The following is a 22,101-nucleotide window of genomic DNA, read 5'->3' as shown; positions in this document are numbered from 1 at the left end:
TTAGTGTTATTTATTTATTTTGATTTATTTTTTTATTTTACATTTGTTGACTGGGAGAGTCCAACTGGATTACAAGTCCATTTTCAGTGGACACCCAGGGAGAAAAGCTCCAAGAGAACAATTTTTTTATAAAACATAGTTTTAAGGACAGTCTTTTGGCATACAATTTCCATAGAAGAGACTTTGACATACATATTAACTAACAGATAGGATACATTCGTTCTCTGCAATATAATATTAAATTTTAGAAGATATTCCTAAGTTTAGGATTCCTGTGATAGATTTACTATCAGAGTAAAAGCAGAGAGATGTAGAATAAGGCTCCGAGAGAGCAGATGATGCTCTCTATAATTGAGAAGGATAACAAGTTGATTCACTATATGTCTTTGCCTGGTTTTAGCTGAGAAGGATAACAAATTGATTTACAGTATGTCTTCTCCTGGTTTTAGTTGCTTATGGAGAGCTCAGCATTGCTGGGATAGTTTTCCCTAACTCCTGGAGAGATGGGATGAGCAGTAGATTAACAGTCCTAACTGGGTATAGTACTATGATTGGTTGGCTTAGCAGAGTTACTTAAGTTAGGTGAAGTGTTCTAATGAGACATTAGCCAGGGGGGATACAGGACCACAATCCATTATTCAAAAAGTGAGTTTTAACAAGTTTCTTGAACTGTGATGGGGATTTGTTGTCAGTTATGTGGGCAGGAAGGGAGTTACAGGTTTTTGAGTTAGAGTTTTGTGTTAGAGAATGATAAGGACCTATGTGCTCTTTCTATACCGAAAGAGAATGCCTCAGGTAAGTCTAGAGTTTTTGGAAGCCATATAGTTAAAAAGCTTACCATGTTATTACCTTTGATGTTTTCTGGCAGCCTAAAGATCCTTATATTATTACATCGGGACCTGTTTTCCAAATCATCCAGTTTGGTTTGAAGGAGGGTATTCTGTTTGAGTAAAAATTCTATGTTGTTCTCCCCTTCTTTTATTCTGCAGTCCATGTCATTAAGTGCTTCTTCTATGCCTGATATCTGTGTTTTTTGCTGTTGTAAGTCCATCTGCTTAGTAATTTTTTCTTTGAAACTGTCTATTTTAGAGTCTGTTTTATCTATTTTAGTTGTTAATTCCTGCATGTTAGATAATAATGTTTGAAGTTCTTTCTTGAGGATGGAATCCTGGTTGTTAGCCTTTGAGAAACTCATTCTGATGAACTGAGATGAGTAAGATGTTTCCAAGAGGGTTTCTGACAGGAAAATCTGTCAAATTTTGTGTGTTTTTTTTTTTTTTTTGGATATTAATGTAGAGAATGTTGTCTCAAGATAAAATCAGTAGAAAAAAATTCCATTAGATGAATTTGGAGAAAAATTTCCCTGGTTTGAGAAGTTGTCTTGGTGGAGCTGAAAAAATCTGCTGCTATCCAGAGCTCATGCTTGGCCACGCCCCCATATATTCTCCGTTCTGAAGGAGGGACGGGCCTCCTTGAAACTGATTACATGTATAGATCTGCAATTGTGGGATTCCACACATATCTGCTGTCCTTACAAGACCCAAACTTAGTGAAAGTTTTGAAACACGAGGAGAATAAATCTAAGATGACTTCTCTGCTTAATCTAGCAGAAGCATATCAACATCAAGCAGGAATGGAAATCAAACCAGAAGTAGATAAAAATCAGGTAGCAACTGAATGTGCCAAAAAGCAAAAGAAAGAATATAAGGGGAAGGACCAGATGAGAAGGCAAGAAATGTGGAAAATGCATAAATATAGTTGCAAGTATAGAAAACTTATGGAAGAACCTCATGTTGATCAGGAATGAATGCAGGAATGGTTAATGAGAGGTGAATTCAAACCAAGAGATGAAAGGTTAATATTGGTGGCCCAAGACAGTGGGCTGCATACACGTTGGTTTGCAAAGTCCATTGAACAGGTGGGAAAAACAGACAAATGTAAGTTTTGTAAAATCAAATTGGAAACAGTTGCACACCTCTTTGCTGGTTGCGACATACTAATGGCAGAAGGACTGTATACTGAAAGGCATAATAATGTGGCAAGACAGTGACATTTAAAGACATGCAGGTAGGTGCGTGGGTGAATGGGTATGCCTTCTTTGAAGGTTGGGGATCGGGCTGGCATCTCGGCACCATAAAAATCCACTGCCAGTCATTAGCAGACCGGAGTTCCATTGTGGCGACCCCTAACCGGGAAAAGCCGAAAGACATTAGTTTTTTACTATTGCACTGGGGATTGTGCAAACATTATGGTACTGAAGTGTCTGAAAAACACTGGAAACATGAGCCGCAAAGCATCATAGAAAATGATTCTAAATCACACGTGATCATCCATTACCAACAGTTCAAAAGATAGAAGCTGGAAAAACAGATATAGTGGTCCAAGAAAAGAAGAGAAAAGTAGCATTGATCATTGAAATTGCCATACCCAGTGACTACAGTGTCTTGCATACAGAGAGACACAAAGTCATAAAATATCAGGATTTGCAGGCAGAAATGAGAGCAATGTGGAAGAAAGATACCCAGATAGTTCCAATAGTAGTAGAAGCAACGGGTCTTCTAAAAAGAATCTACAATTATATTTAGCTATGCTACCAATACATGTAACTTCGTACGAATTGCAGAAGGAATCATTACTGGGCACACTGCAGGTGCTACGAAGAGCACTTCTAGCTAACATCAAAGATTGAAACAATATTAATTTCATGAACTTTAATCTTACTTTGACTAAGGAATGGGGTCCATTCCTGTCACGGTAATAGAAACCCAAAAGATATGGAGAAATTAAAAAAGGGTTTCCCATAATTTAGTGTTATTTGGTACGGCTTTTAGCAAGGATGAATGAATTCACTAGTGAAAAGGGTTTGACCAGATATAGAAATCACAGTTATACATAATAGGGATATTTTTATTCATATTAAGTTTTACTTTTTCAAATCTATCATTCACCAGTTTTCCCTATGAGGAACTACCTTTTCATAACTCACATCAGTAAGTTTTAAATCATTAGACATTTATTAATTTTAACACATCCTGCTCAAGGCAGAATTTGCCTGATGACTTCACTGAGAGACTCTAAGTCAGCCAATAAAATTCAGCTTTGACTTTCCATGTCAGAGATGACCTCAGTATAAAGTTGTCTTAGCATGATGCTTTGTACGCATGCTCTGATTATTACACTCATATGTTTTAATTTCTTGGTGATAACCTGCAACCCCCCCCCCAAAAAAAAGGAATATGTATAGAACTCACTAACATTGTCCTTAAATTGCTCATCTCACTCTCCTATTCTATCACTCATTGGTCCAATGTAGGTTTGGCAGTTACTCAAAGATTCCTTTGTTGGGAGTTATGATGTTAAATACAATGCTTAAAGACTCACTCTTGCCTAAAAAGGGAAGTACATCATTTATTTCAAACAGACTATAAAGGTACTTGAAAAATGCCAGTGTGGAAAAGAAATATGAACAGCTTGGATGTTCAGCATGACTTTGCCCATCAAAGACAGATACAGTGTGTGTGTGTGTGTGTGTGTGTGTGAGCGTGTGTGTGTGTGTGTGTGTGTGTGTGTGTGTGTGTGTGTGTGTGTGTGTGTGTGTGTGTGTGTGATAAAGACAGACAGAGAGAGTGAGAGTGAAACTTTAGAAGGCCAAGTCATGCTCTGCTAGAAAAATCAGTTTGGTATGTTTTATTAGAGTCAGTTCATTTAGTAGAGAAGATAAACTCAGTGCTAAGAAATGTATAATTGTACCCTTTGGAAAGTCAACTATCCTGCTAATTACCATGTTGACAATACACCCATAAGAGTCAAAGCAGTGGTCAGAGATATGGGTACGAACAAAGACAGTAGCCTTAACTTCAACCACTACGTGGCCACAGTTGTGAGGAAATCCTTTTATGTTGCTCAACTTATAACTAAGAGTATGGCATCTAGGTCATTATCCAACTGTACTCTGCCCTTATCAAACCAGTCATAGAGTACAAAGCTCCCTTCGGTATATACCTGACCAGGCATATGAAGTGACTAGAGTGACCTCAGAGTTTCCTTATGAAAGTTATATAAGATGTAACAAACCTGCCTTATGCAGAGTGCCTTAAAGTCCTTTCCCTCTTCTCAGTCTCTTATAGATTGCTGAGGCGTAATCTATGCCTGGCTTATAAGGCATCTGCAAATCTGCAAACCCCACACTTATGAATTTCTTGCATATTCGTATGTCAAACAGTACAAGAAATACAAGGTCTAAGGACCTGAATTTTGGCTGTGACTTAAAAAGAACATGCTGGAGAGACAGGTATGTGTCCCAGAGACTGCCCTTCCTATGGAACATAATTCCATTCATGTGAAGCTGAGTTTATCTATTACCCAGTTTAAGCACAGCCTAGACCAGTGGATGGGGAATAGGAAATTTACACAAGGCTTGGCACGCATGTCCCTTATGGAGAGGGGTAGCTTAGAAATGCCTGTCCCTTGATATCCTATTTGGATAAAGAACATCATTATTCTTTTGGGAAAACATGGCTAGGCTAAAAATGGCTCTCTAGGTCATTTGCTTTGAAAAAAATCTGTGACTGTATGTCTCTATAACAGTTCTGGAACTTAATAAAAAAATAAATCAAAATATAAGAGATGTCTATGGAGATTAATTCAATCCAGTTTAAGAAAATGAGAAGTTATAATTTGTAATTTGTTTGCCTGTTTAAACAAGCAAACTTTGTAAGGCAGGTATTTTGGTTAACAGAAAATATGAATTTGCAATAATATTCAGCTCACAGTGAAGTGATATGCTATGAGAAAATCAGAACTACCAAAATAAGAAGATATTGTGTTAGATTGGATGGATATTATGTAAGATATTGTGTTAGATTGGATGGATATTATGTAAGATATTGTGTTAGATTGGATGGATATTATGTTAAGTTAGTAGACTGCACAAGCTATGGTTTAGATAACTGAAAGAAGAAAAATATGTCATCATGTCAGTCTAGGGTTCTGACTAATACCTCTGATAAACATCAGTTCTGGACAAAGTTTTGTCATTCTGTTAAAACTGTCAAAATATTAAGGCGTTGCTAACAATAAAATTTATGCTTACCAGTGTTCAAACTAGAATGTTACCTTATGTGAAAATAACTAATCTCTTGCCATGAGTAAAACACCAGTGCTAAAATACAAACTAGGGGACAAAGATGGCCTCATGAAATTTGTCTGTGTTGTATGTAAGTTAATGAATATGTGTGTGCATGGTATAAATGTCTATGTTTTCTCTGGAATGCATTTGGCTGTCCTGGTGGTTTGAGTTACTGTAGGCAACAGTGAAAATGGACTAAGAAGATGTTTTTTGCAAGAGTGATCTGTATCAGTTGTTTTCTGTTTCTCATTGATTGCATTGCTGTCAGTTCACTGGTGTTCTTGGCTTCTCTGACAAACTAAATGATGCATCTCAATTTCTTCTAATGCTTTCTTGGGTGACCTCCTAAACATTCAAAATGTGCCTTTGCATCTTTCTTAGTTCAAAAAACAACCTGAGACTGTGTTAATTAAAAAAACTTAAAAAAAAAAAAAAAAAACATGTTTGCTGTTCAGCAGTGATTTAATAAACACAGTGGTGGCTGGTAACTTCAAATCAAAGGGGGGGGTTGCAGGATACAGCTGAATGGGCATGGTCAGCTAGAAAGGGGTGTGGCCAACTAGAAAGGGATGAAGCTATGTTATAGAAATTAACTTGCTAATTATTTTACATTCATCTTAAAATACAGACAAACAAGTATTACAGCTTTGCAAAGATATAACTACAACAGTAAACAGCAGGGCAATTTGTTTAATTCACACCCAGCCCCAATTCCCAGTGCCTAACCCACCCACAGTATCTGATTAGATCTTGCAAGGTTAAAATCAAAAACAACAAAAAAGACAATACTATCATTAAGGTAAATATTCTTTTTTTCACATAAACAACACTCAGTTCAGAACTTATGGTTGATCTTACTTCACTCAAATGCACATTAGTCTTGCAAATCAAGCTAGAACTGCAGTTATTGCATTTGCACATAAGCATTGCCCTATCCCAACTGCCTACCCAGAAAATCTGCTTTGAGCCTACAAGGTTTCAAATAATGAAAATAAAAGATCGCACTTACATTACTGTATTACTTTCACATGACATAGCCAAGAACTTACATGTGATCTTACTTCAGTTCACCCATACACACTTTACTTATGCAAAAGTAGAGTTTGTTTCAACAACAAAACATTGATAAGTCGTCCTAATTTATCTTGACTAATCCTACAAAAAATAGTAGGTTAAAAAAAAACAGATGCCATCCACAAATGGCTCTCCAGAGCACACTGCATACCTAGTATCTCTTTGACTCCTGCCTGGATATTATATTAAAAAAAAAGAAAGTCATCAATAGTCCCCAAAACACATTGATCACTAACATCTGGTTGACCCTCACAGAGTATTATGTTAAAGGAAGAAAATCATCAACAGTCCCAAAAACACATTGCCTCCACTGTTAAAAACTCTGTGTTCATACTATTTTATGCTTTACGTCTACAGTAATTACAGATATTTGGATTTAATTTACAACTTTTATTTCAAATTTTATAGCATAAACACTGATAGACATTTGCAAAATAAAGCAATACAGTCTTACAGTGAAAACAGACAGCATTAAAATGTCTCTGCCTTTGAAACTCATTCATTGAAACAGTACTGAAACCCACATTCAAAGAAAAGGCATTTGGCCATTGGCGGGTTAAGTTTATCTTTGGGCTGTTTTGAAATTATAGGCCCCTTGCACACATTTAGTACCATGCAAATGTTCTTTGAGTCCCCTTCCTAATTTATTCAATTATAAAATATATTAATTAAATTATATACCTTGTATAATACAGCAGCACTTGTTAGACTGCATTTTAAATTTATAGTTTTGAACATTTTTCCAGTAAACAATGAAACAAAACATATGAACCACAAATAACAAACTGCCCAATTCAGAACATTTCAACCATAAAAGGACACTCAAGTTCTGTCATTACAATCCACCAATATCAGTCAATATGCACAATCTCTGCAGAAGTAAAAGTCATCTGAATAATTCCACATTAAAGAAATCTGAATCTAATGAAGAGGTTGCTGCTAGAAAATGATTGTATATTTCAATGTTTTCATCTACAAATTCTGTGCCTGCTTCCCTTGAGGAATAAATTATTAAAAATATATAAAATATATAAACTATATTTAGAACTAAGGAAATAAACTAGAATATCCATTAACTCAGCTAAGGTAATCTACCTCCGACCAAGACAAAAAGCTATTGCAGTATCTACTAAACATTTCTGGAAAACAATAAAACAAATAAAACAACTGACAGACCAAGTCATAGACAACTACTCAGGTTTTAATCTCAGTATCAGATGACGAGTATGCTACCTTTATATGAAAGTATAAACACTTCCTACTTCACTCTGTTCAAATACTGGTCAGTACTTTCTCCATCCAAACTAATCCACACCAAATAAAATATGGTAGAGCCTCACTCAACTATGTCTCCTAGCTAACTGCTGTCTAACATTCTGCTTCAAAGAAATAACTGTTAAAAAAAAACACAGTTGTTACTCTCAAATGTACACACTAATTCATAGTTCCCCACTTCTTCAAACATTCAGTAATTGTTGCCTAACCTTAAGTTTCTTTTTCTAATGTATGCACGCATTACAGACCCATTTCAAACCTATGCCTACCGACCGATGTATTTGAAAATGTCTTATATAAGCAACTTTTCAAACATGTAAATACCTATGGGCTATTATTTAAGTATGGCTTCCAAAATGCGTTTAGCACCATGACTGCACTATACACTTTTATTAAAAAAAAACTTATTCCAACATGAATGACAACCTCCTCATTGTAGATTTCTTTATGGAAACGACAAAAGCTTAAGAACTGTCAGATATACCACACTACTAAACAAACTCAACAGACTTCATTTTGGGACCAACACAATTCATTGTTTTAAAAGCAGTCTAGAAAGCAGAATATTTCAGGTATACAACAATAACTCACATTCTGAAATTGGTGCCCTTAACATTAATGTATCTCAATGATCATATCTCAGAGCCTGGCTGTTCTCATTATTCATTAACAATCTAAATCATGATTTGCTGCAATTTAATATAGCACTGGATTGTATATAAATGACTTATGATAATTACACCTAGACTGCCGATCACTGTCCGATCGCACGAACTTACGAGTACGACCTCCATAATGTAATGTAAACCAAAGAATTTCAACAAAGTACTGCTACTGACTGTTTCTCGCTCTCTTTTTCCGCAGGAAGAGGGCGAGAACCAGTCAGTAGCCACTAGTCATCCAGCCATCCAGGCACGTCACGTACGTGATTGCAGACGTGGCAGTCCAGTCCTCTTTCATTTCTATGTGGTTACAAACCACATAGACTTCTGGGCATCACACTGATGCCCTCTCTCCTTAATATGGACTGCTTTTACAGCAGTCTGGATTTCAGAAACAATTTTTTTTTTAAACCCAGAACTCGCCAAGCAGGCGCAGTTTGAGTTCCGGGACTTCAGAGAGTCAATCGGACTCACAGCTAAGCAGCTAGCCAGCAGTATAATTTATACGAATATAACTATTTTATTTTTTAAAAATTTTCTTTTTTTCTTTTTCTTTCCACAGTTGGGGGCTGCAGTCCTTCAGTCCAATGGCATGAGCTGCCACTGAATAAACAGTTTAGCACTTTTGTTCCACAAGAACTTCATCAGAACTAACACAAATATTATTTCCTGCACTTTGTATACAATTTCTAATGAAATTCTGGTGAAATGAAAGTGTTTAACTTTTTATTAAAGCATTGGTGAATGGTGAATGTGTTTTTTTGTTATTTAAATCTTTCTTAGTTCACATGTCATGCATTACTTTCTGAACTAGACTGAAGGCCTTTTTAAATACTTTTTCTTGCACTTTATTGCATCAAATACACTTTCAACCTCTACTTGCTCCTTTTTTAAAAAATCCCATTAATTTCGGGATTGTGTATCAACCTGACTGAAACACCTTCCGGTGCAGTACTTTGCCTCCCTCGCTTCACCTTAGTAATATATGCTAACCGTAACCCCATCCCTACCTCAACCCTAACATGCATCTTAATTTAAAAAAAAGCCCTTCCTCTAATAATAGCACTATGCAAGACAGTAAATCTAGCCTCTAACCTAACCTTAACCCTAACCACTTACAGTTATACACACACTCAATGCAGTCCCATTACTTAACCCTTACTCTAACCTTAACCCACACAGATTTGTACAAACACACAGATCTAGTATACAATACATCTTACTAGTTACTTAACCTGTTTTGACAAAAAAAGCATGTGATGAGACATCTGTTTGATAAACTGGGTGTTCAAAGGAAGAACTATGCAATTCCAGCTGTTAACCAAACACATGGCACTGTTTCACATATATATATATATATATATATATATATCTATCTATATATATATATATATATATATATATATATATATATATATATATATATATATATATATATATATATATATATATATATATATACACATACACACACACACACACATACAGACACAATAAGAAGCTGACATGAAATACCTTTCATAATCATTGAAACATTCTTTCTTCTGTAGTTGGGTCTGGCAGTATACCTTGGATGGCTTAAGCTGCACCATTTTACTGACCAGAAGTAGGTTTATTTATGCATTATTTGGATTTACTCAGCATCAAGAAGGTCCCATTTCAGGGCCTATAAGTGAGCTGGTAGTCTGTAAGTTTTCACAGTCCTGGGAGCCCTGAAAAGCTTGTTGTAGGACCTATGTCATGTTTTGCACACTTGTCATTTCTTAAAGGTATTGTTCCTTCCCACCTCACTTTTCTTTTTCCATTTCATATGTTATCATATGGTACGTGTGAACATCTCTACTAAGATCTGTTCAATACTAGGCTGCAGGAAGGCTTCTGAAACAGTTGTAGTGCCAACCTCTTCCCCACTAATAAGACTGTAAACTCAAATCAATTTATTCAGACCTCTTTCCAGCATTCTACTTTCCCTTAATTATCCCATTCATTATTTTTCCTTAATAATTCATTCCTCATGTCTTCTCCAGTAACTTAAAGTTAACTTGCTACATCACTCACACAAGGTCTCTTGTCTGTTATCTGAACACTTGTTTTCATTTCTAGTTTAATTTTATTTTTGTTCTCACATACCACTACACACTGTTTCAATAGCATCATTGCCCACCCTTAACAGTTGTCACAGAGCTTAAGTGTCTTTAGAACCCTAGAGTTCTAAGGGATACATTTTAGCAAAAGTGGTGAAAGGACCACTTTTTTTTCTTTTCCAAAATGTTAGTGGAATTTTTTTTTTCTTTCCTTGCTCTTTACTGTTATTTAAGTGGTCTGTTAGAATGTGCGTGGCACAAACGTGTACTTTATTACCACTGTGTTTTAAGTTTCTCCACAATTAATGGTCAATTCCATCCATCCATCCACAACCTCTTTTTCCCATTTTTACATGTGGAGCCAGGGATGTCACGTCAACATCACTCTGCAGGATGCCATATAAAAATGTTATGGAGCATAATATCAAATTTCAAAATCAAGTTGAAGAAAAATCGCTACTTTGTAGTTACATAGCATGTAACCTTGAAAGTTCCAGTAAATACAGATGGTGTTAAAAGTGTATAGGTAACTTCTGGAAACACCTTTGTTTTGCAATTAATTTAATTTCATGTTATAATGCTTATGTTAAAGTTGCAAATAGTTTTGCCAAAAAAAAAAAAAGGAAATGATAGTGTTCTGCTTGATGTGTTATTTCACTGTTTACTTATTTTTTCTCTCTATGCACAATTATTTATATACAACGGCAAGGTATTATGGATAAGAAAAAAAACAACTTACCTCTTTAGTGTAGCATTGTGTTTTCACCCCTACATCATCTCATGTGATAATTTTCAATGTGAGGCATTCCAGCTGCAAGAACTAATAGACAAATTGCCTTTCTTAGATGTAAGAAACTATGACTGACGCATTTGACATGGAAATACAGCAGCCTATACATTAATTCTGGTAGTGAAGCATTGGAGGTCCAGTCTTTCATAATGTCATAGCAAGAATTTTCAGGTCCGAGAAACAAAATCCAAGGGCTGTCCTTATTAACAAAATAAAATGTTAAAACAATGCACTTTTTGTATCAAAAATAGAATAATTCAGTACTGTGTATTGTAAGGAGATTATATCCAACTCCAAAGGTTTGTTATTTACACTTACTTCAGAGCATAACCAATACACTTTAATGACCTCTCTATAGTGCTCACTATCTCCCCAAAAAAGTCACATATGTCACTGCTATACAATTAGTTTCAAACATGTCATTCAAGCCATGAAGTAAAAAAGATTTTTAACTGTTAATTATGATTTTTTGTTAAGTTTTACTGCTTTGCTGCCTACTTTTTGACATTTTCAGGCTTGCTAAAGTTTATATCTGTAACAGTAACAGTACTTGGAACACATCTTGAGCCTGTTTACTGCATTTCCTTGTGTTGCACTTAATTTAAAATCGTTTTTTTCTCTAAAAACTGCATTTTACCTGATTTTGGCCTAGCACTCAAATGTGGGGTCATTTATTGCACTGTTGCGATTATTTTGCTGCTTGTCTATCTCTGCTACCTTTAAACTACAACAAAAAGAAAAAAAAAATCTTGCTTTTTTCCCACTTTCTGAAAGTTAAGAAAGTTCAGTTACAGATTTGCTGTTCTGAACTCTTTGGACATTTCTAGAAGGCCAGTGCTTGCTTGGGCTAAAGGGAAGTCTCTGTGTTCACCAGTGGGAGTGGTTAACACTGAACAGCCTGCCTGTCCTTGGAGGAGTGGTTACTACCTAGAAGCTGCAGTTTTATTGGCCATTTTGGGTCAATTCTAAACTCCTTGATCTCTCTCTCTTAAAACCCTACAACTCTATTTTTGCGTGGTTTTGCGCACTGAGCAGCGTCGGGCAGCGCCGCCTAAACAGGTTTAAACTATTCCAGGCTCCACAAAGTCTGCTCTTCACTTTTTCCCTTAGAACTGTTCAAACTCTCAAAGTAATCACTCTATTCTCTTTCTAAAGCCCTGCACTTGCTCAGCTCTTATAAGGAAACACTAACTAACTAAAGCACTACACCCTCCTTGACTTCTCATAAGTATTAGTATCCCGATTGGTCCTTCCTGATCAAGTGAAAAATCATTTCCCTTCCCTAATCTGATCAGTAAAAAAACAGTTCCCTATACTAATCTGGTATGTCCAAGGGTCAGTTTCAAGGTTACTCTCCAGTCCAGCTGGTGAATCTGGGAATTTTGAGGCAATGTTACAATTGCCTTATGTACACAGACAACCCTCTCCTCCTTCCAACAAACTCTAATACATGTGAGAGATGCAGTTACACAGCCAAACTGGAGGCAGAGCTCTCTCAACCCAAGACTGGCACAGTCAGTCAGGAGGAAAAGGTAACCACCCACACCACAAATCCAGTCTCACACAGACTTATTGCATCTGCATACCCAACACATAAACACACAAAAACATACTCGGAGGCTCTAAATAAAAATCTGCCTAAACAGCAAAGACCTCCTAAGCAGATATCCAAGCAACAGCCACCCCTCAACAATACCCATGAATCACATATCTCACAAAATCAGTGTGCCTCACAGTCACAGCCCTTAAGGCCAAACAACACACCAAATACACTTGTTATAGGGGACTCTATTGTCCGGCACACTGACGTGCCGCTCACCAGACTGAACAAGGAGAAGGTCACTGTAAGCTGCCTGTCGGGTGCCAGGATCCACCACATAATGCAAGCACTCAGGTCACTCCAAAGCAAGTACAAGTATGACTCCGTCATTGTCCATGCTGGTGTGAATGATCTGAGACGTACCTCCCTGCACTACATGAAAAGAGACATAGAGGAGCTCTCTGACCATGTAGCCCAGGCTGGTATGACCCTGACCTTGAGTAGCATCTCGCCCTCACCAAGAATGATGCCACAGTATAAAGACAAAATGATCAGTTTCAACAATTGGCTAAAGTATTGGTGTCATTCAAAGGGGATCCAGTGTCTGTCAGCCTTGGATGACATGCTCGACAAGCCACATTGCTTCGCTAGGGATGGCTTGCACCTGTCACCCTTAGGCTTTCGTATACTGGCCAAGGCTCTTGCCACCCATATAGTGCCTTTTTTAGGCAAGGCTCAAAGGACAAACCCACCTCCATAGACAACCCAAGGATAAAAAAACTAAAGGTAATGCTACTCAATGCCAGAAATCTAAACCTCAAGATGCATGCACTCGAGGCTCTCCTCAGTATGGAGAAAATCGATGTCTGTGCAGTAACATAAACCTGGTTTAAGGCTCCTGAGAGCACCCCAGCACTACCAGGTTATAACTCATACCATGCGTTTCGGCCCCAAAACTCGGACTGAAGCACAAAAGGAGGGGGAGTATCTATATTCATCAAAGATACCTACACCTCCAGGTTAGTGGCACTGCACGAAGCATCGGAAACCATCCATGTGCAACTAACAGCAGGCAAAACTGCCTTTCAGTTTGTAGCCTGCTACAGAACACCCTCCCTATTACAGGAACCCCACTTGACATTCCTGAGAACACTGGAGAATATGAAGGTCTCTCCAAACACTATGTTATTGGGTGACTTCAACTACCCAAACATTGACTGGGAAAACTACTCAAGCCCAAGCACCCTCCAACGGTTCCTTGAATTTATAAACTCTAACGCAATGGAACAACTGGTCACCACTCCCACAAGAGGGAACAACATATTGGACCTGGTCATCACCAACATGGGGACTCTATGTTCCACACCAGAGGTAAACCCCTCATTGGTAAGATCAGACCATAAACAAATTTCCCTGGACATCCATATCACGTCCCCACCCCCAGCCAAGGAAATCACTGTAAAGAATTTCTCAAAAGCCAACTTTGCACTTCTCAAGACTGAGGGGGAATCCTTCAAAGCCCCTGGGCCAGAGGATAATACAGCCCAATCTGCAGAATCCTTTACAAATGCATTCTATGAGCACCTGCAGGAATGCATGGATCATGCTTTCCCAAATAAAACCAAGACTCACTCCTCCAAAAACAGAAGACCGGTCTGGTGGACCCTGGCCATAAATAAACTATACAACAGAAGAAGGAAGCTACTACTTGACAGAGCAAAATCCCAAAAAGGGAAGGCATCTCTGATCAGTATTAGCAAGAAACTTCGATCCCTCATAAAATCATCAAAGGCCAGTTTCAAAAGAAAAATTGCCCTAGACACTAAAGATAATCACAAGGCCTTCTTTAGTTATGTCAGGAACATGGGCGGAAACTCCCAGATATGCTCTGAATTGTTGCATAACGGTACAAAATATACCAAACCTACAGACATAGCCAACATCCTGGCAGACAGATTCAGTGCAAACTTCTCCCCCTCTTCCCCCCCAAAGGAGCAAATGCCTATCCCAACTGAATGTAACCTTCCTGACATCACAGATGCACAGGTGAAAGCTGCCCTCTCCAAAGCAAAAAACACAGCATCTATGGGACTGGACGGTGTCCCAGGCTGTGTCTTACACGAGCTCCAAGAAGAACTGAACCCTCACATTAAGTCACTGTTCAAATTTAGCCTTACTACAGGATATGTACCTAAAGAATGGCGTATAGCTACAGAGGTCCCACTTCACAAAGGTGGTGCCACAACGGACCTCAGAAACTATCGCCCCATAAGCCTGACTAGCCTGGTCTGTAAAGCTATGGAGCGTATTATCATGGAACTCATAAACAAAGACATTGGGAGCCTCCAGACACTGGACCCTACCCAATTCGGCTTTGTTAAGGGCAGATCTTGCCTCTTAAACCTTGTTGATTTCTTTGAAACAGTTACCAAAGCCATAGATGAGGGCAAGGTAGTCCACACAGCCTACCTGGACCTCGCAAAAGCCTTTGACACAATTCCCCACTCGGGCATCATAAATAAGCTTACCAGCTTAAATATCAACCCCTATATCACAAGATGGGTTGCAAACTGGCTCAGAGATAGAACCCACATGGTCAGAATCGCAGGTGCCATGTCCGAATCCAAACCAGTTACAAGTGGCATCCCACAGGGCTCAGTTCTGGGACCTCTCTTGTTCGGTATATACTTCTCTGAGGTTCAGGCTAACACAGGGGGATTATGGCTGACAAAGTTCACAGATGACTGCAAACTGGGGGCCATAATCGAATCTCCAGCTGACACAAGCATCCTCCAAAAGGGTCTCATAGAGACGGATGCTTGGTGCCAGAGCCACGGCCTCAAGCTAAAAGCTAAAAAGTGCATAGTCATCCCCTTTGGGAAAAACAAGGTGCCCACAAATTACCACATAGGTGGTAATCCATTAAGTACGGAAGAAGTAATTAGAGATTTGGGGACCACCGTAGATAGTAATCTCTCCTTTGATAATCACGTTGCCAAAGTGGTTAGAAAGACCTTCTATATAGCCCACCTTATCACGAAAGGGTTCGCATCTAGATCAAGAGAGGTCATTGTGCCCCTCTACTCGTCACTCATCAGGCCCATAATTGAATACAATGTGCCTTTTGTGATGTACCTTACCCGACACCTGCAGCAACTGGAGAGACCCCAAAAGTACCTCACCAAGAGGATCATGGGCTACAAACAGATGTCCTATGCAGCTCGACTAAAGAAACTCCAGCTCTACTCAGTTGCTTACTGCCTACTCAGAGGCGATCTATGCCTGACGTATAAAGCCATGTCAAACCCAGAATTAATGGACATGCTCCACCTCAAAAAATCCAAGTCCCTTAGAGCTACACGCTCCAGGGACCTAAACCTCAGCACAAAAATAAATAGGACATGCTGGAGGGTCAGATTCATTTCTCAGAGGCTCCCCTCACTCTGGAATAGAATCCCAATTCATGTTAGACATAGCCCCTCGCTGACCCTCTTCAAGCGAAATCTGGATGTGTGGATGGGAAATCGCAAATTCACCCCTGGGATCTCTTCTGTGTCCCTGCTAGACAGAGGCACAGTAAACTAATCTTAAAAGGGTACCTTCTGTGACCTACTTTACAGAGGCACAGTAGGCTAATCTAATAGGGAGGCGGAAGCCAAATACACTCTGGCTAGGCTTATAAATGCCCTAGGGCAGATAGCCTAGTATCTACCTATGAACCTATGAACCTAATTAAGCAGTCACAATGAGTTTGGTGCATAACCCTTAGACAGTAATGGACAGATCAATGTGTCAATGTTAAGGAAAACAAGTAACTTAATCTAGAGAAAGCCATGGAATGTCAAGTGAGAACAAATAAGCTGTTAATACCACACCTGCTGTAGGAGAGCAATGACTAGTATCTGTGCAAACTCTCATCTGAAGCTAAAGAAAAACACAGGTGAATTATATAAAATAAAGAGCATGGGATGTATGTCAGCATATCACTTGGAACACTTATTTTTTCATGTCTCTGAAAGAGTTAGGGGCATTGAATTCACACCAGATAATGCTAATCTTTTTTCTTTTTACTTAAATGCTCTCATTTTGTTTGATTTATGTGTTTCAGTAGAAGCTACTTATTTAGAAATGCTAAAGAGAGAAGCTGAAGGTGTTGTTCTTGCCTCACCTTAACCAATCTATTTTTCACAGACTTACTTTGTACTATTTGGTGATTTCCCTGTAACTGCTGAACTCCTTCAAAAGCTCAAGTTCAGGTAGATATAGGGATGTCATGGCATGTCATAGCAGATCCTTTGTGTTTCTCATCTCCCATTTGCTCCATAAGTATCCACATTTTTTCTCAATGCTATGCTTCAGCATGTAAGGAAGCATTTGTGGCTCTCATAAGAACCCAGTGGGAGAGCCAACACCATGTGGGATTTCTATGGCATAGCCAATTTCTCTGAGGTACTGGGTGCCATTGACTGTCCCCACATTGAATAAAGGGCCCATTTGATGAACTGGGAAGGAGGTACATGGACCATATAGGATATGACTCCATCAACTACCAGGTGGTCTGTAATTCACAAGGTATCATATGAAATGTGTGTGTGTGTGTGTGTGTGTGTGTGTGTGTGTGTGTGTGTGTGTGTGTGTGTGTGTATGTGTGTGTGCAGGCTAACCAGGTAGTTATCCTGATTCACACATATAGCACACCTGAAACCTATATCAAAGGTTTCTGAATGCTGGCTTCCCACAGGTGCAACTTGTTGGTGATTCTAGATATGCCCTGCACCCCTGGTTCATGACACACATAAGAAATCCAGAAAATCAAACAGATGATAGATACAACCTTGCACAATCACAAATCAGAAACATTATAGATATATATGTTTGGGCTGATGAAGGCATGCTTTCACTGTCTGGATGGATCAACGTGTGCCCTGCAGTATGGCCCTGCCACATGTGCACAAAAATGCTACCTGTATATGCAATGTTACATAATATTATATTATGGAAGCAGCTACAGCAGGGTAGGCATGTGCAGGGTCAGCAGTTCCCAGCACAATAGGAAGCAGAGGCTGAGTCAAGCAAGGATTTAGAGGAGGAGCCATCAGATGGAGATGACTATGCCAGATGGAGGTGGGCATTGTATGCTGTGGTACTAGCAAAGAGGAAGCAGATTGCACATAGTTTTACAAGAGTTAAGTACATACACTGCAGTAAAAATGATGCATGCAAAATCAACAGCAGGCTATGCTTATCGATGTATAATATGCTTTTGCTATATATCAGAACTAGGCAATCCAAATAACAATGTTCAAGGTGCAAGGGCACAATTATCATCATTTTCACCAGTGGAAAAGTGAGTACTGGAGTGCGTGTTTTTCATAGGGAAGTGTGTGAGTAATAGTTCTGAGGAGTGTAAAAGTAAAAAGTACTTGTATGTGAAATGTCAATGACAACATGGGGGAGATTTAATGCTGAGAAGGACCATGGTGAGTGGAAGTGTGTGATGTGCTGGGAACTATGATGGTCAACCAGACTTAGCAGCAGTTGAACTGCTGTACCTTAATGTACTGAACAGGTCCAGGGCATGCATAACAGTGGGATTGACATGCTGAGCATGCCCCTGCCCATGAAAGCTGGTTCTGCCAAGAGTTGCACTGGATGTACAATTACCTTGGCTAGATTGTGGTGAGCTGTGTGGCTTTCAGTGACATCTGCTAAGAGATGTGTCAGTATTATTTCCACGACCAATGGAGTGGCTTCTCCTGTGAGTGACACCTCCATAATAGATGTTCCTGTAGATGTGCTAGCACTGCAGGAGCAGGGTCTCACTCATCCATGACCACATTGTGTATCAGTGGCTGTAGCAGATGACTAGCTCTGTGGACAGCCCCTTGACACTGGCAAGTGAGCCAGAGAAGACATTGCATATTCCAATGTGTTATTCAATCCATTGAAGAAATCGCACTTACTAGACATCCATTCCCACAGGTCATCACACACACACACACACGCACACATGCACACACGCACACACACGCACACACGCACACACACACACACACACACACACACACACACACACACACACACACACACACTGGATTATTTTCACTATCTCCTCTATGGCTGTGGTGGAACTAGCCTATACCACCATGATGGTCTTGCACATATGCTGGGTTGTGGCAACTGAAACACCAACCTTAGGTAGAGGGAGATAGGCATGTCTCTAGTGAGCCCTATTACAGACCCCCTTATATGGACCAGTGCCTTTGACTGCTAGGGGCAGATTCAGACATCTATCTGCTGGGACCTGCATGTTTCCCTCATTAATAGTGCCCCATCAAGGGTCTATATTACATTATCAAAGTATCAGAACTTCGAACACCATATGGTCAACACCATATGATCGAAGTACTGAAACTTCGAAAATGTAAAAAAAAAAAACAAAAAACAAAAGTAACTGCTGTAAGCAGGGGCCAAGCACCCCTGCACCCCCCACACCCCTGTTACTTAAATATACCAATTCCAAGATTGCACTTTAACGGAGTTAAGCGCAGTAAAAGGAAGGTTTCCCTTTCCTACCCTGTAGCGCAATCTTGGATTTGGTATATTTAAGTAGCGAGGGGTATGGGGGGGTACACGAGGGCTTGCCCCCCCTGTTTAAACCCTTTCAGTTTACTTTCTGTTGTTTTTTTTTTTTTACATTGTTCGATGTTTTGCAACTTCGATCACTAGTGGTCAATGTCTAGTGATTCGAAGTTGTAAATCTTCGACAATGTAATATAGCCCCCCCCCCATCAAATTGTCCTGTCTCTGATTACTGGTAGCTTGGGCATACATTGGCATGGAGTCTGTGTTGGGATGCTGTGGTTGCATTGCCTGTGTTTAACACACACTCTGTACACCTGACTGTGCAAGTTCAGCCCTGCAATCATTATCAGAGACGGCAGATCATTAAACATCAAATTGGGCCAGTTCCTCAGTGCTAGTGGTGGATAAAGAATCTCCTGTAAATACACCAAAGCACAAAATATCCAGTGTAAGTGCCACCCAGCACCACAACTATACTGAGATTTTTACAACTAGAAACATTATAAAACCTAATAACTTACCATTGTACCTTGTGCAGATGGATGTGCCTGTTTTAGCCAAGATGTGCCTATAGACCATAAGTCTGACAGATTTAATTAAGTTTAAGTTCAGAAGAGTATAAAAGTAAAAGGTGTTTGTATGTGATATATCAGTGCCGATATGGGGGATGGGTTAATACGGAGGAGTTGCAAATACTGATACACTGAAATAGGACTACTACATACCTGGGGCATCTGTATTGGATACACTCTGGGGCCTAACAAACACTTCCCAACATCTAACACAACACGTGTGGGCTTTGTGGAGGTTGTACTCCCTTCAAGAGAGGCCAGTAACTCCTGCATCTGCATGAGAAGTGGTACACTCAAGGGCACCCCTTCTGTTGCTTTACTTTCCTATGCAAGTTCTTCTGCTCTGTGAGTGGCATCACTGATCATATTGTTGGCCTTGTGGCTTATCATTTTGTAACGATGGTCTTACCTACCAACCACATTCACATTGGTGACAATCACAGCTCAGGCATGGTCATGGTAGAGCTAATCTGTGGCATGTACTTGAAAAACATTGGCCATGGGAACAGAGGCCTTGGAGTATCTCCTCATTGTCCACATCAGAGAAATGTGGCTTATATGTGGATGTTGATGTCACCATTGCTCCACTAGTATGGAACGCAGTGGAAGTAGCATTGCTACTGCATGGCTCCTATGACTCCTAACACTGCTACTATTCTGCTTATCCATATAGTATGCTATATCCGTGCCTGACAATTGCATATCTGTATCCATACTCTTTAACCAAATGTCAGGAATCTAGCTTTTCTGAAGAAATATTGACCCCAAAACAATCACAGAATTGCATCTGCCCAAGGCCATTGCTTTACTATCACTATTACAAATATTTTGGCTGGTCATGCAATGCGTACAATACTTAAATTGTATTGAACAGTACTCTGAATATAAGCACAGGGGTGTGTCTCCCATCTAACATAACAACTCTGCAGGCCACTAATCACTGTACTTGAAATCTACCTCTCAGTATACATTGACCAACACATTTAAAAGTAATGACCAACTTACATCCATTATAGTGAACAGGTTATATGTCAGTTCAAATTATCCACACTACAAATTAATGGATTTGTAAGAAGTTGCACATACCTTACCCAAACAGACATTTTTAGTTAAAGAAAAATGTTTTCCAGAGTCACCTTAGGCCGGAGTCATATCTGTAGCATAATGAGGCTCTATGCTCCTCGTCAAGGACATGTCATGTAGATTCATCTCATTGTTGCTTTTGAATTGTTCAGTTTATGCAATGAGCCCAAAACATTGTAGAGAAGTGTACTCAATGCTGTGCACATGAATGGCTCCTTGTGGGCAGCACTGCACATGTGCAGTCCATCCATGCTTTTAGATGAGGAACTGTAATCCCATATTTAAAAATCTGTACATAGAATCTTTGTAGAGCGTGGTTTATTAACAGCAGACAAAGGGACTGAAGACTACCATGTTTCACATATTAGAGTTACCATTATTCACATACTGTTACAGTAGCTGTATTATCTGAGTCCACCATGTATCGCACACATGAGATAGCAGTTGATATCTGTTGTGTGGTAGATGGGACATGTGAGACCTGATTTGGGCACCAGTTCTCTGTCATTTTTCCCAGAGATTCTTCAAGGTGAGACATCATGGCTGGAAAAGGAAAGGGCCATGCCCCTTAAAGATTGCAGATATTGTATGTATAATAAGAGCTTCAGTTGTTCATTGTATTTATACTTCTCTCTCTCTCGCTCTCTCTCCATTTATCTCTATTCCCTCTCTCTTTTATATGCATTTAATTTCTTTATTATTTTGTTTCTTTTGATTTCTTTTACTGTTATATGCAACAACACAACAACCTGCACACATCCCACTGTCAAAGCCTGTTCACTGCCCACAGGTGGCAGCAACAATGGCAACCCTACCAGAAGCAACTAAAATAATGCTGTAATTATGATCAATGAAATTAATATAATACCTTACTAGTAATATAATTATGATTGCTACATCTCACATCATAGCTCACTAATAATGCAATCCTCAAGGAAATTCTCATCATAGCTCACAAAAAATGTAATTGTGAACACTGTAGTTCATGTCACAGCTCACAATTAATACTCTCCTACTCTCCTATATATATATATATATATATATATATATATATATATATATATATATATATATGTACACACAAAAACACTTGCAAGATGTTGCAATAAATTCCAAAAGCTGCCAGATGGTGCATCCCAAAGAAAACTTCCTTTATTGACACAAATACACGCTTAGGTACTACTTTTGGTCATGAAAATGTCAATAAAAGGAAGTTTTCTTTGGGATGCACCACCTGGCAGCTTTTGGAATTTATTGCAACATCTTGGAAGTGTTTTTTGTATATTTAACTTTAAACCTTCACTTGTA

This window comes from Protopterus annectens, chromosome 1.part2 (genome assembly GCF_019279795.1).
Source record: "Protopterus annectens isolate FY-2018-M chromosome 1.part2, PAN1.0, whole genome shotgun sequence".
NCBI lineage: Eukaryota > Metazoa > Chordata > Ceratodontiformes > Protopteridae > Protopterus > Protopterus annectens.
Note: the sequence above shows the minus strand (reverse complement) of the source record.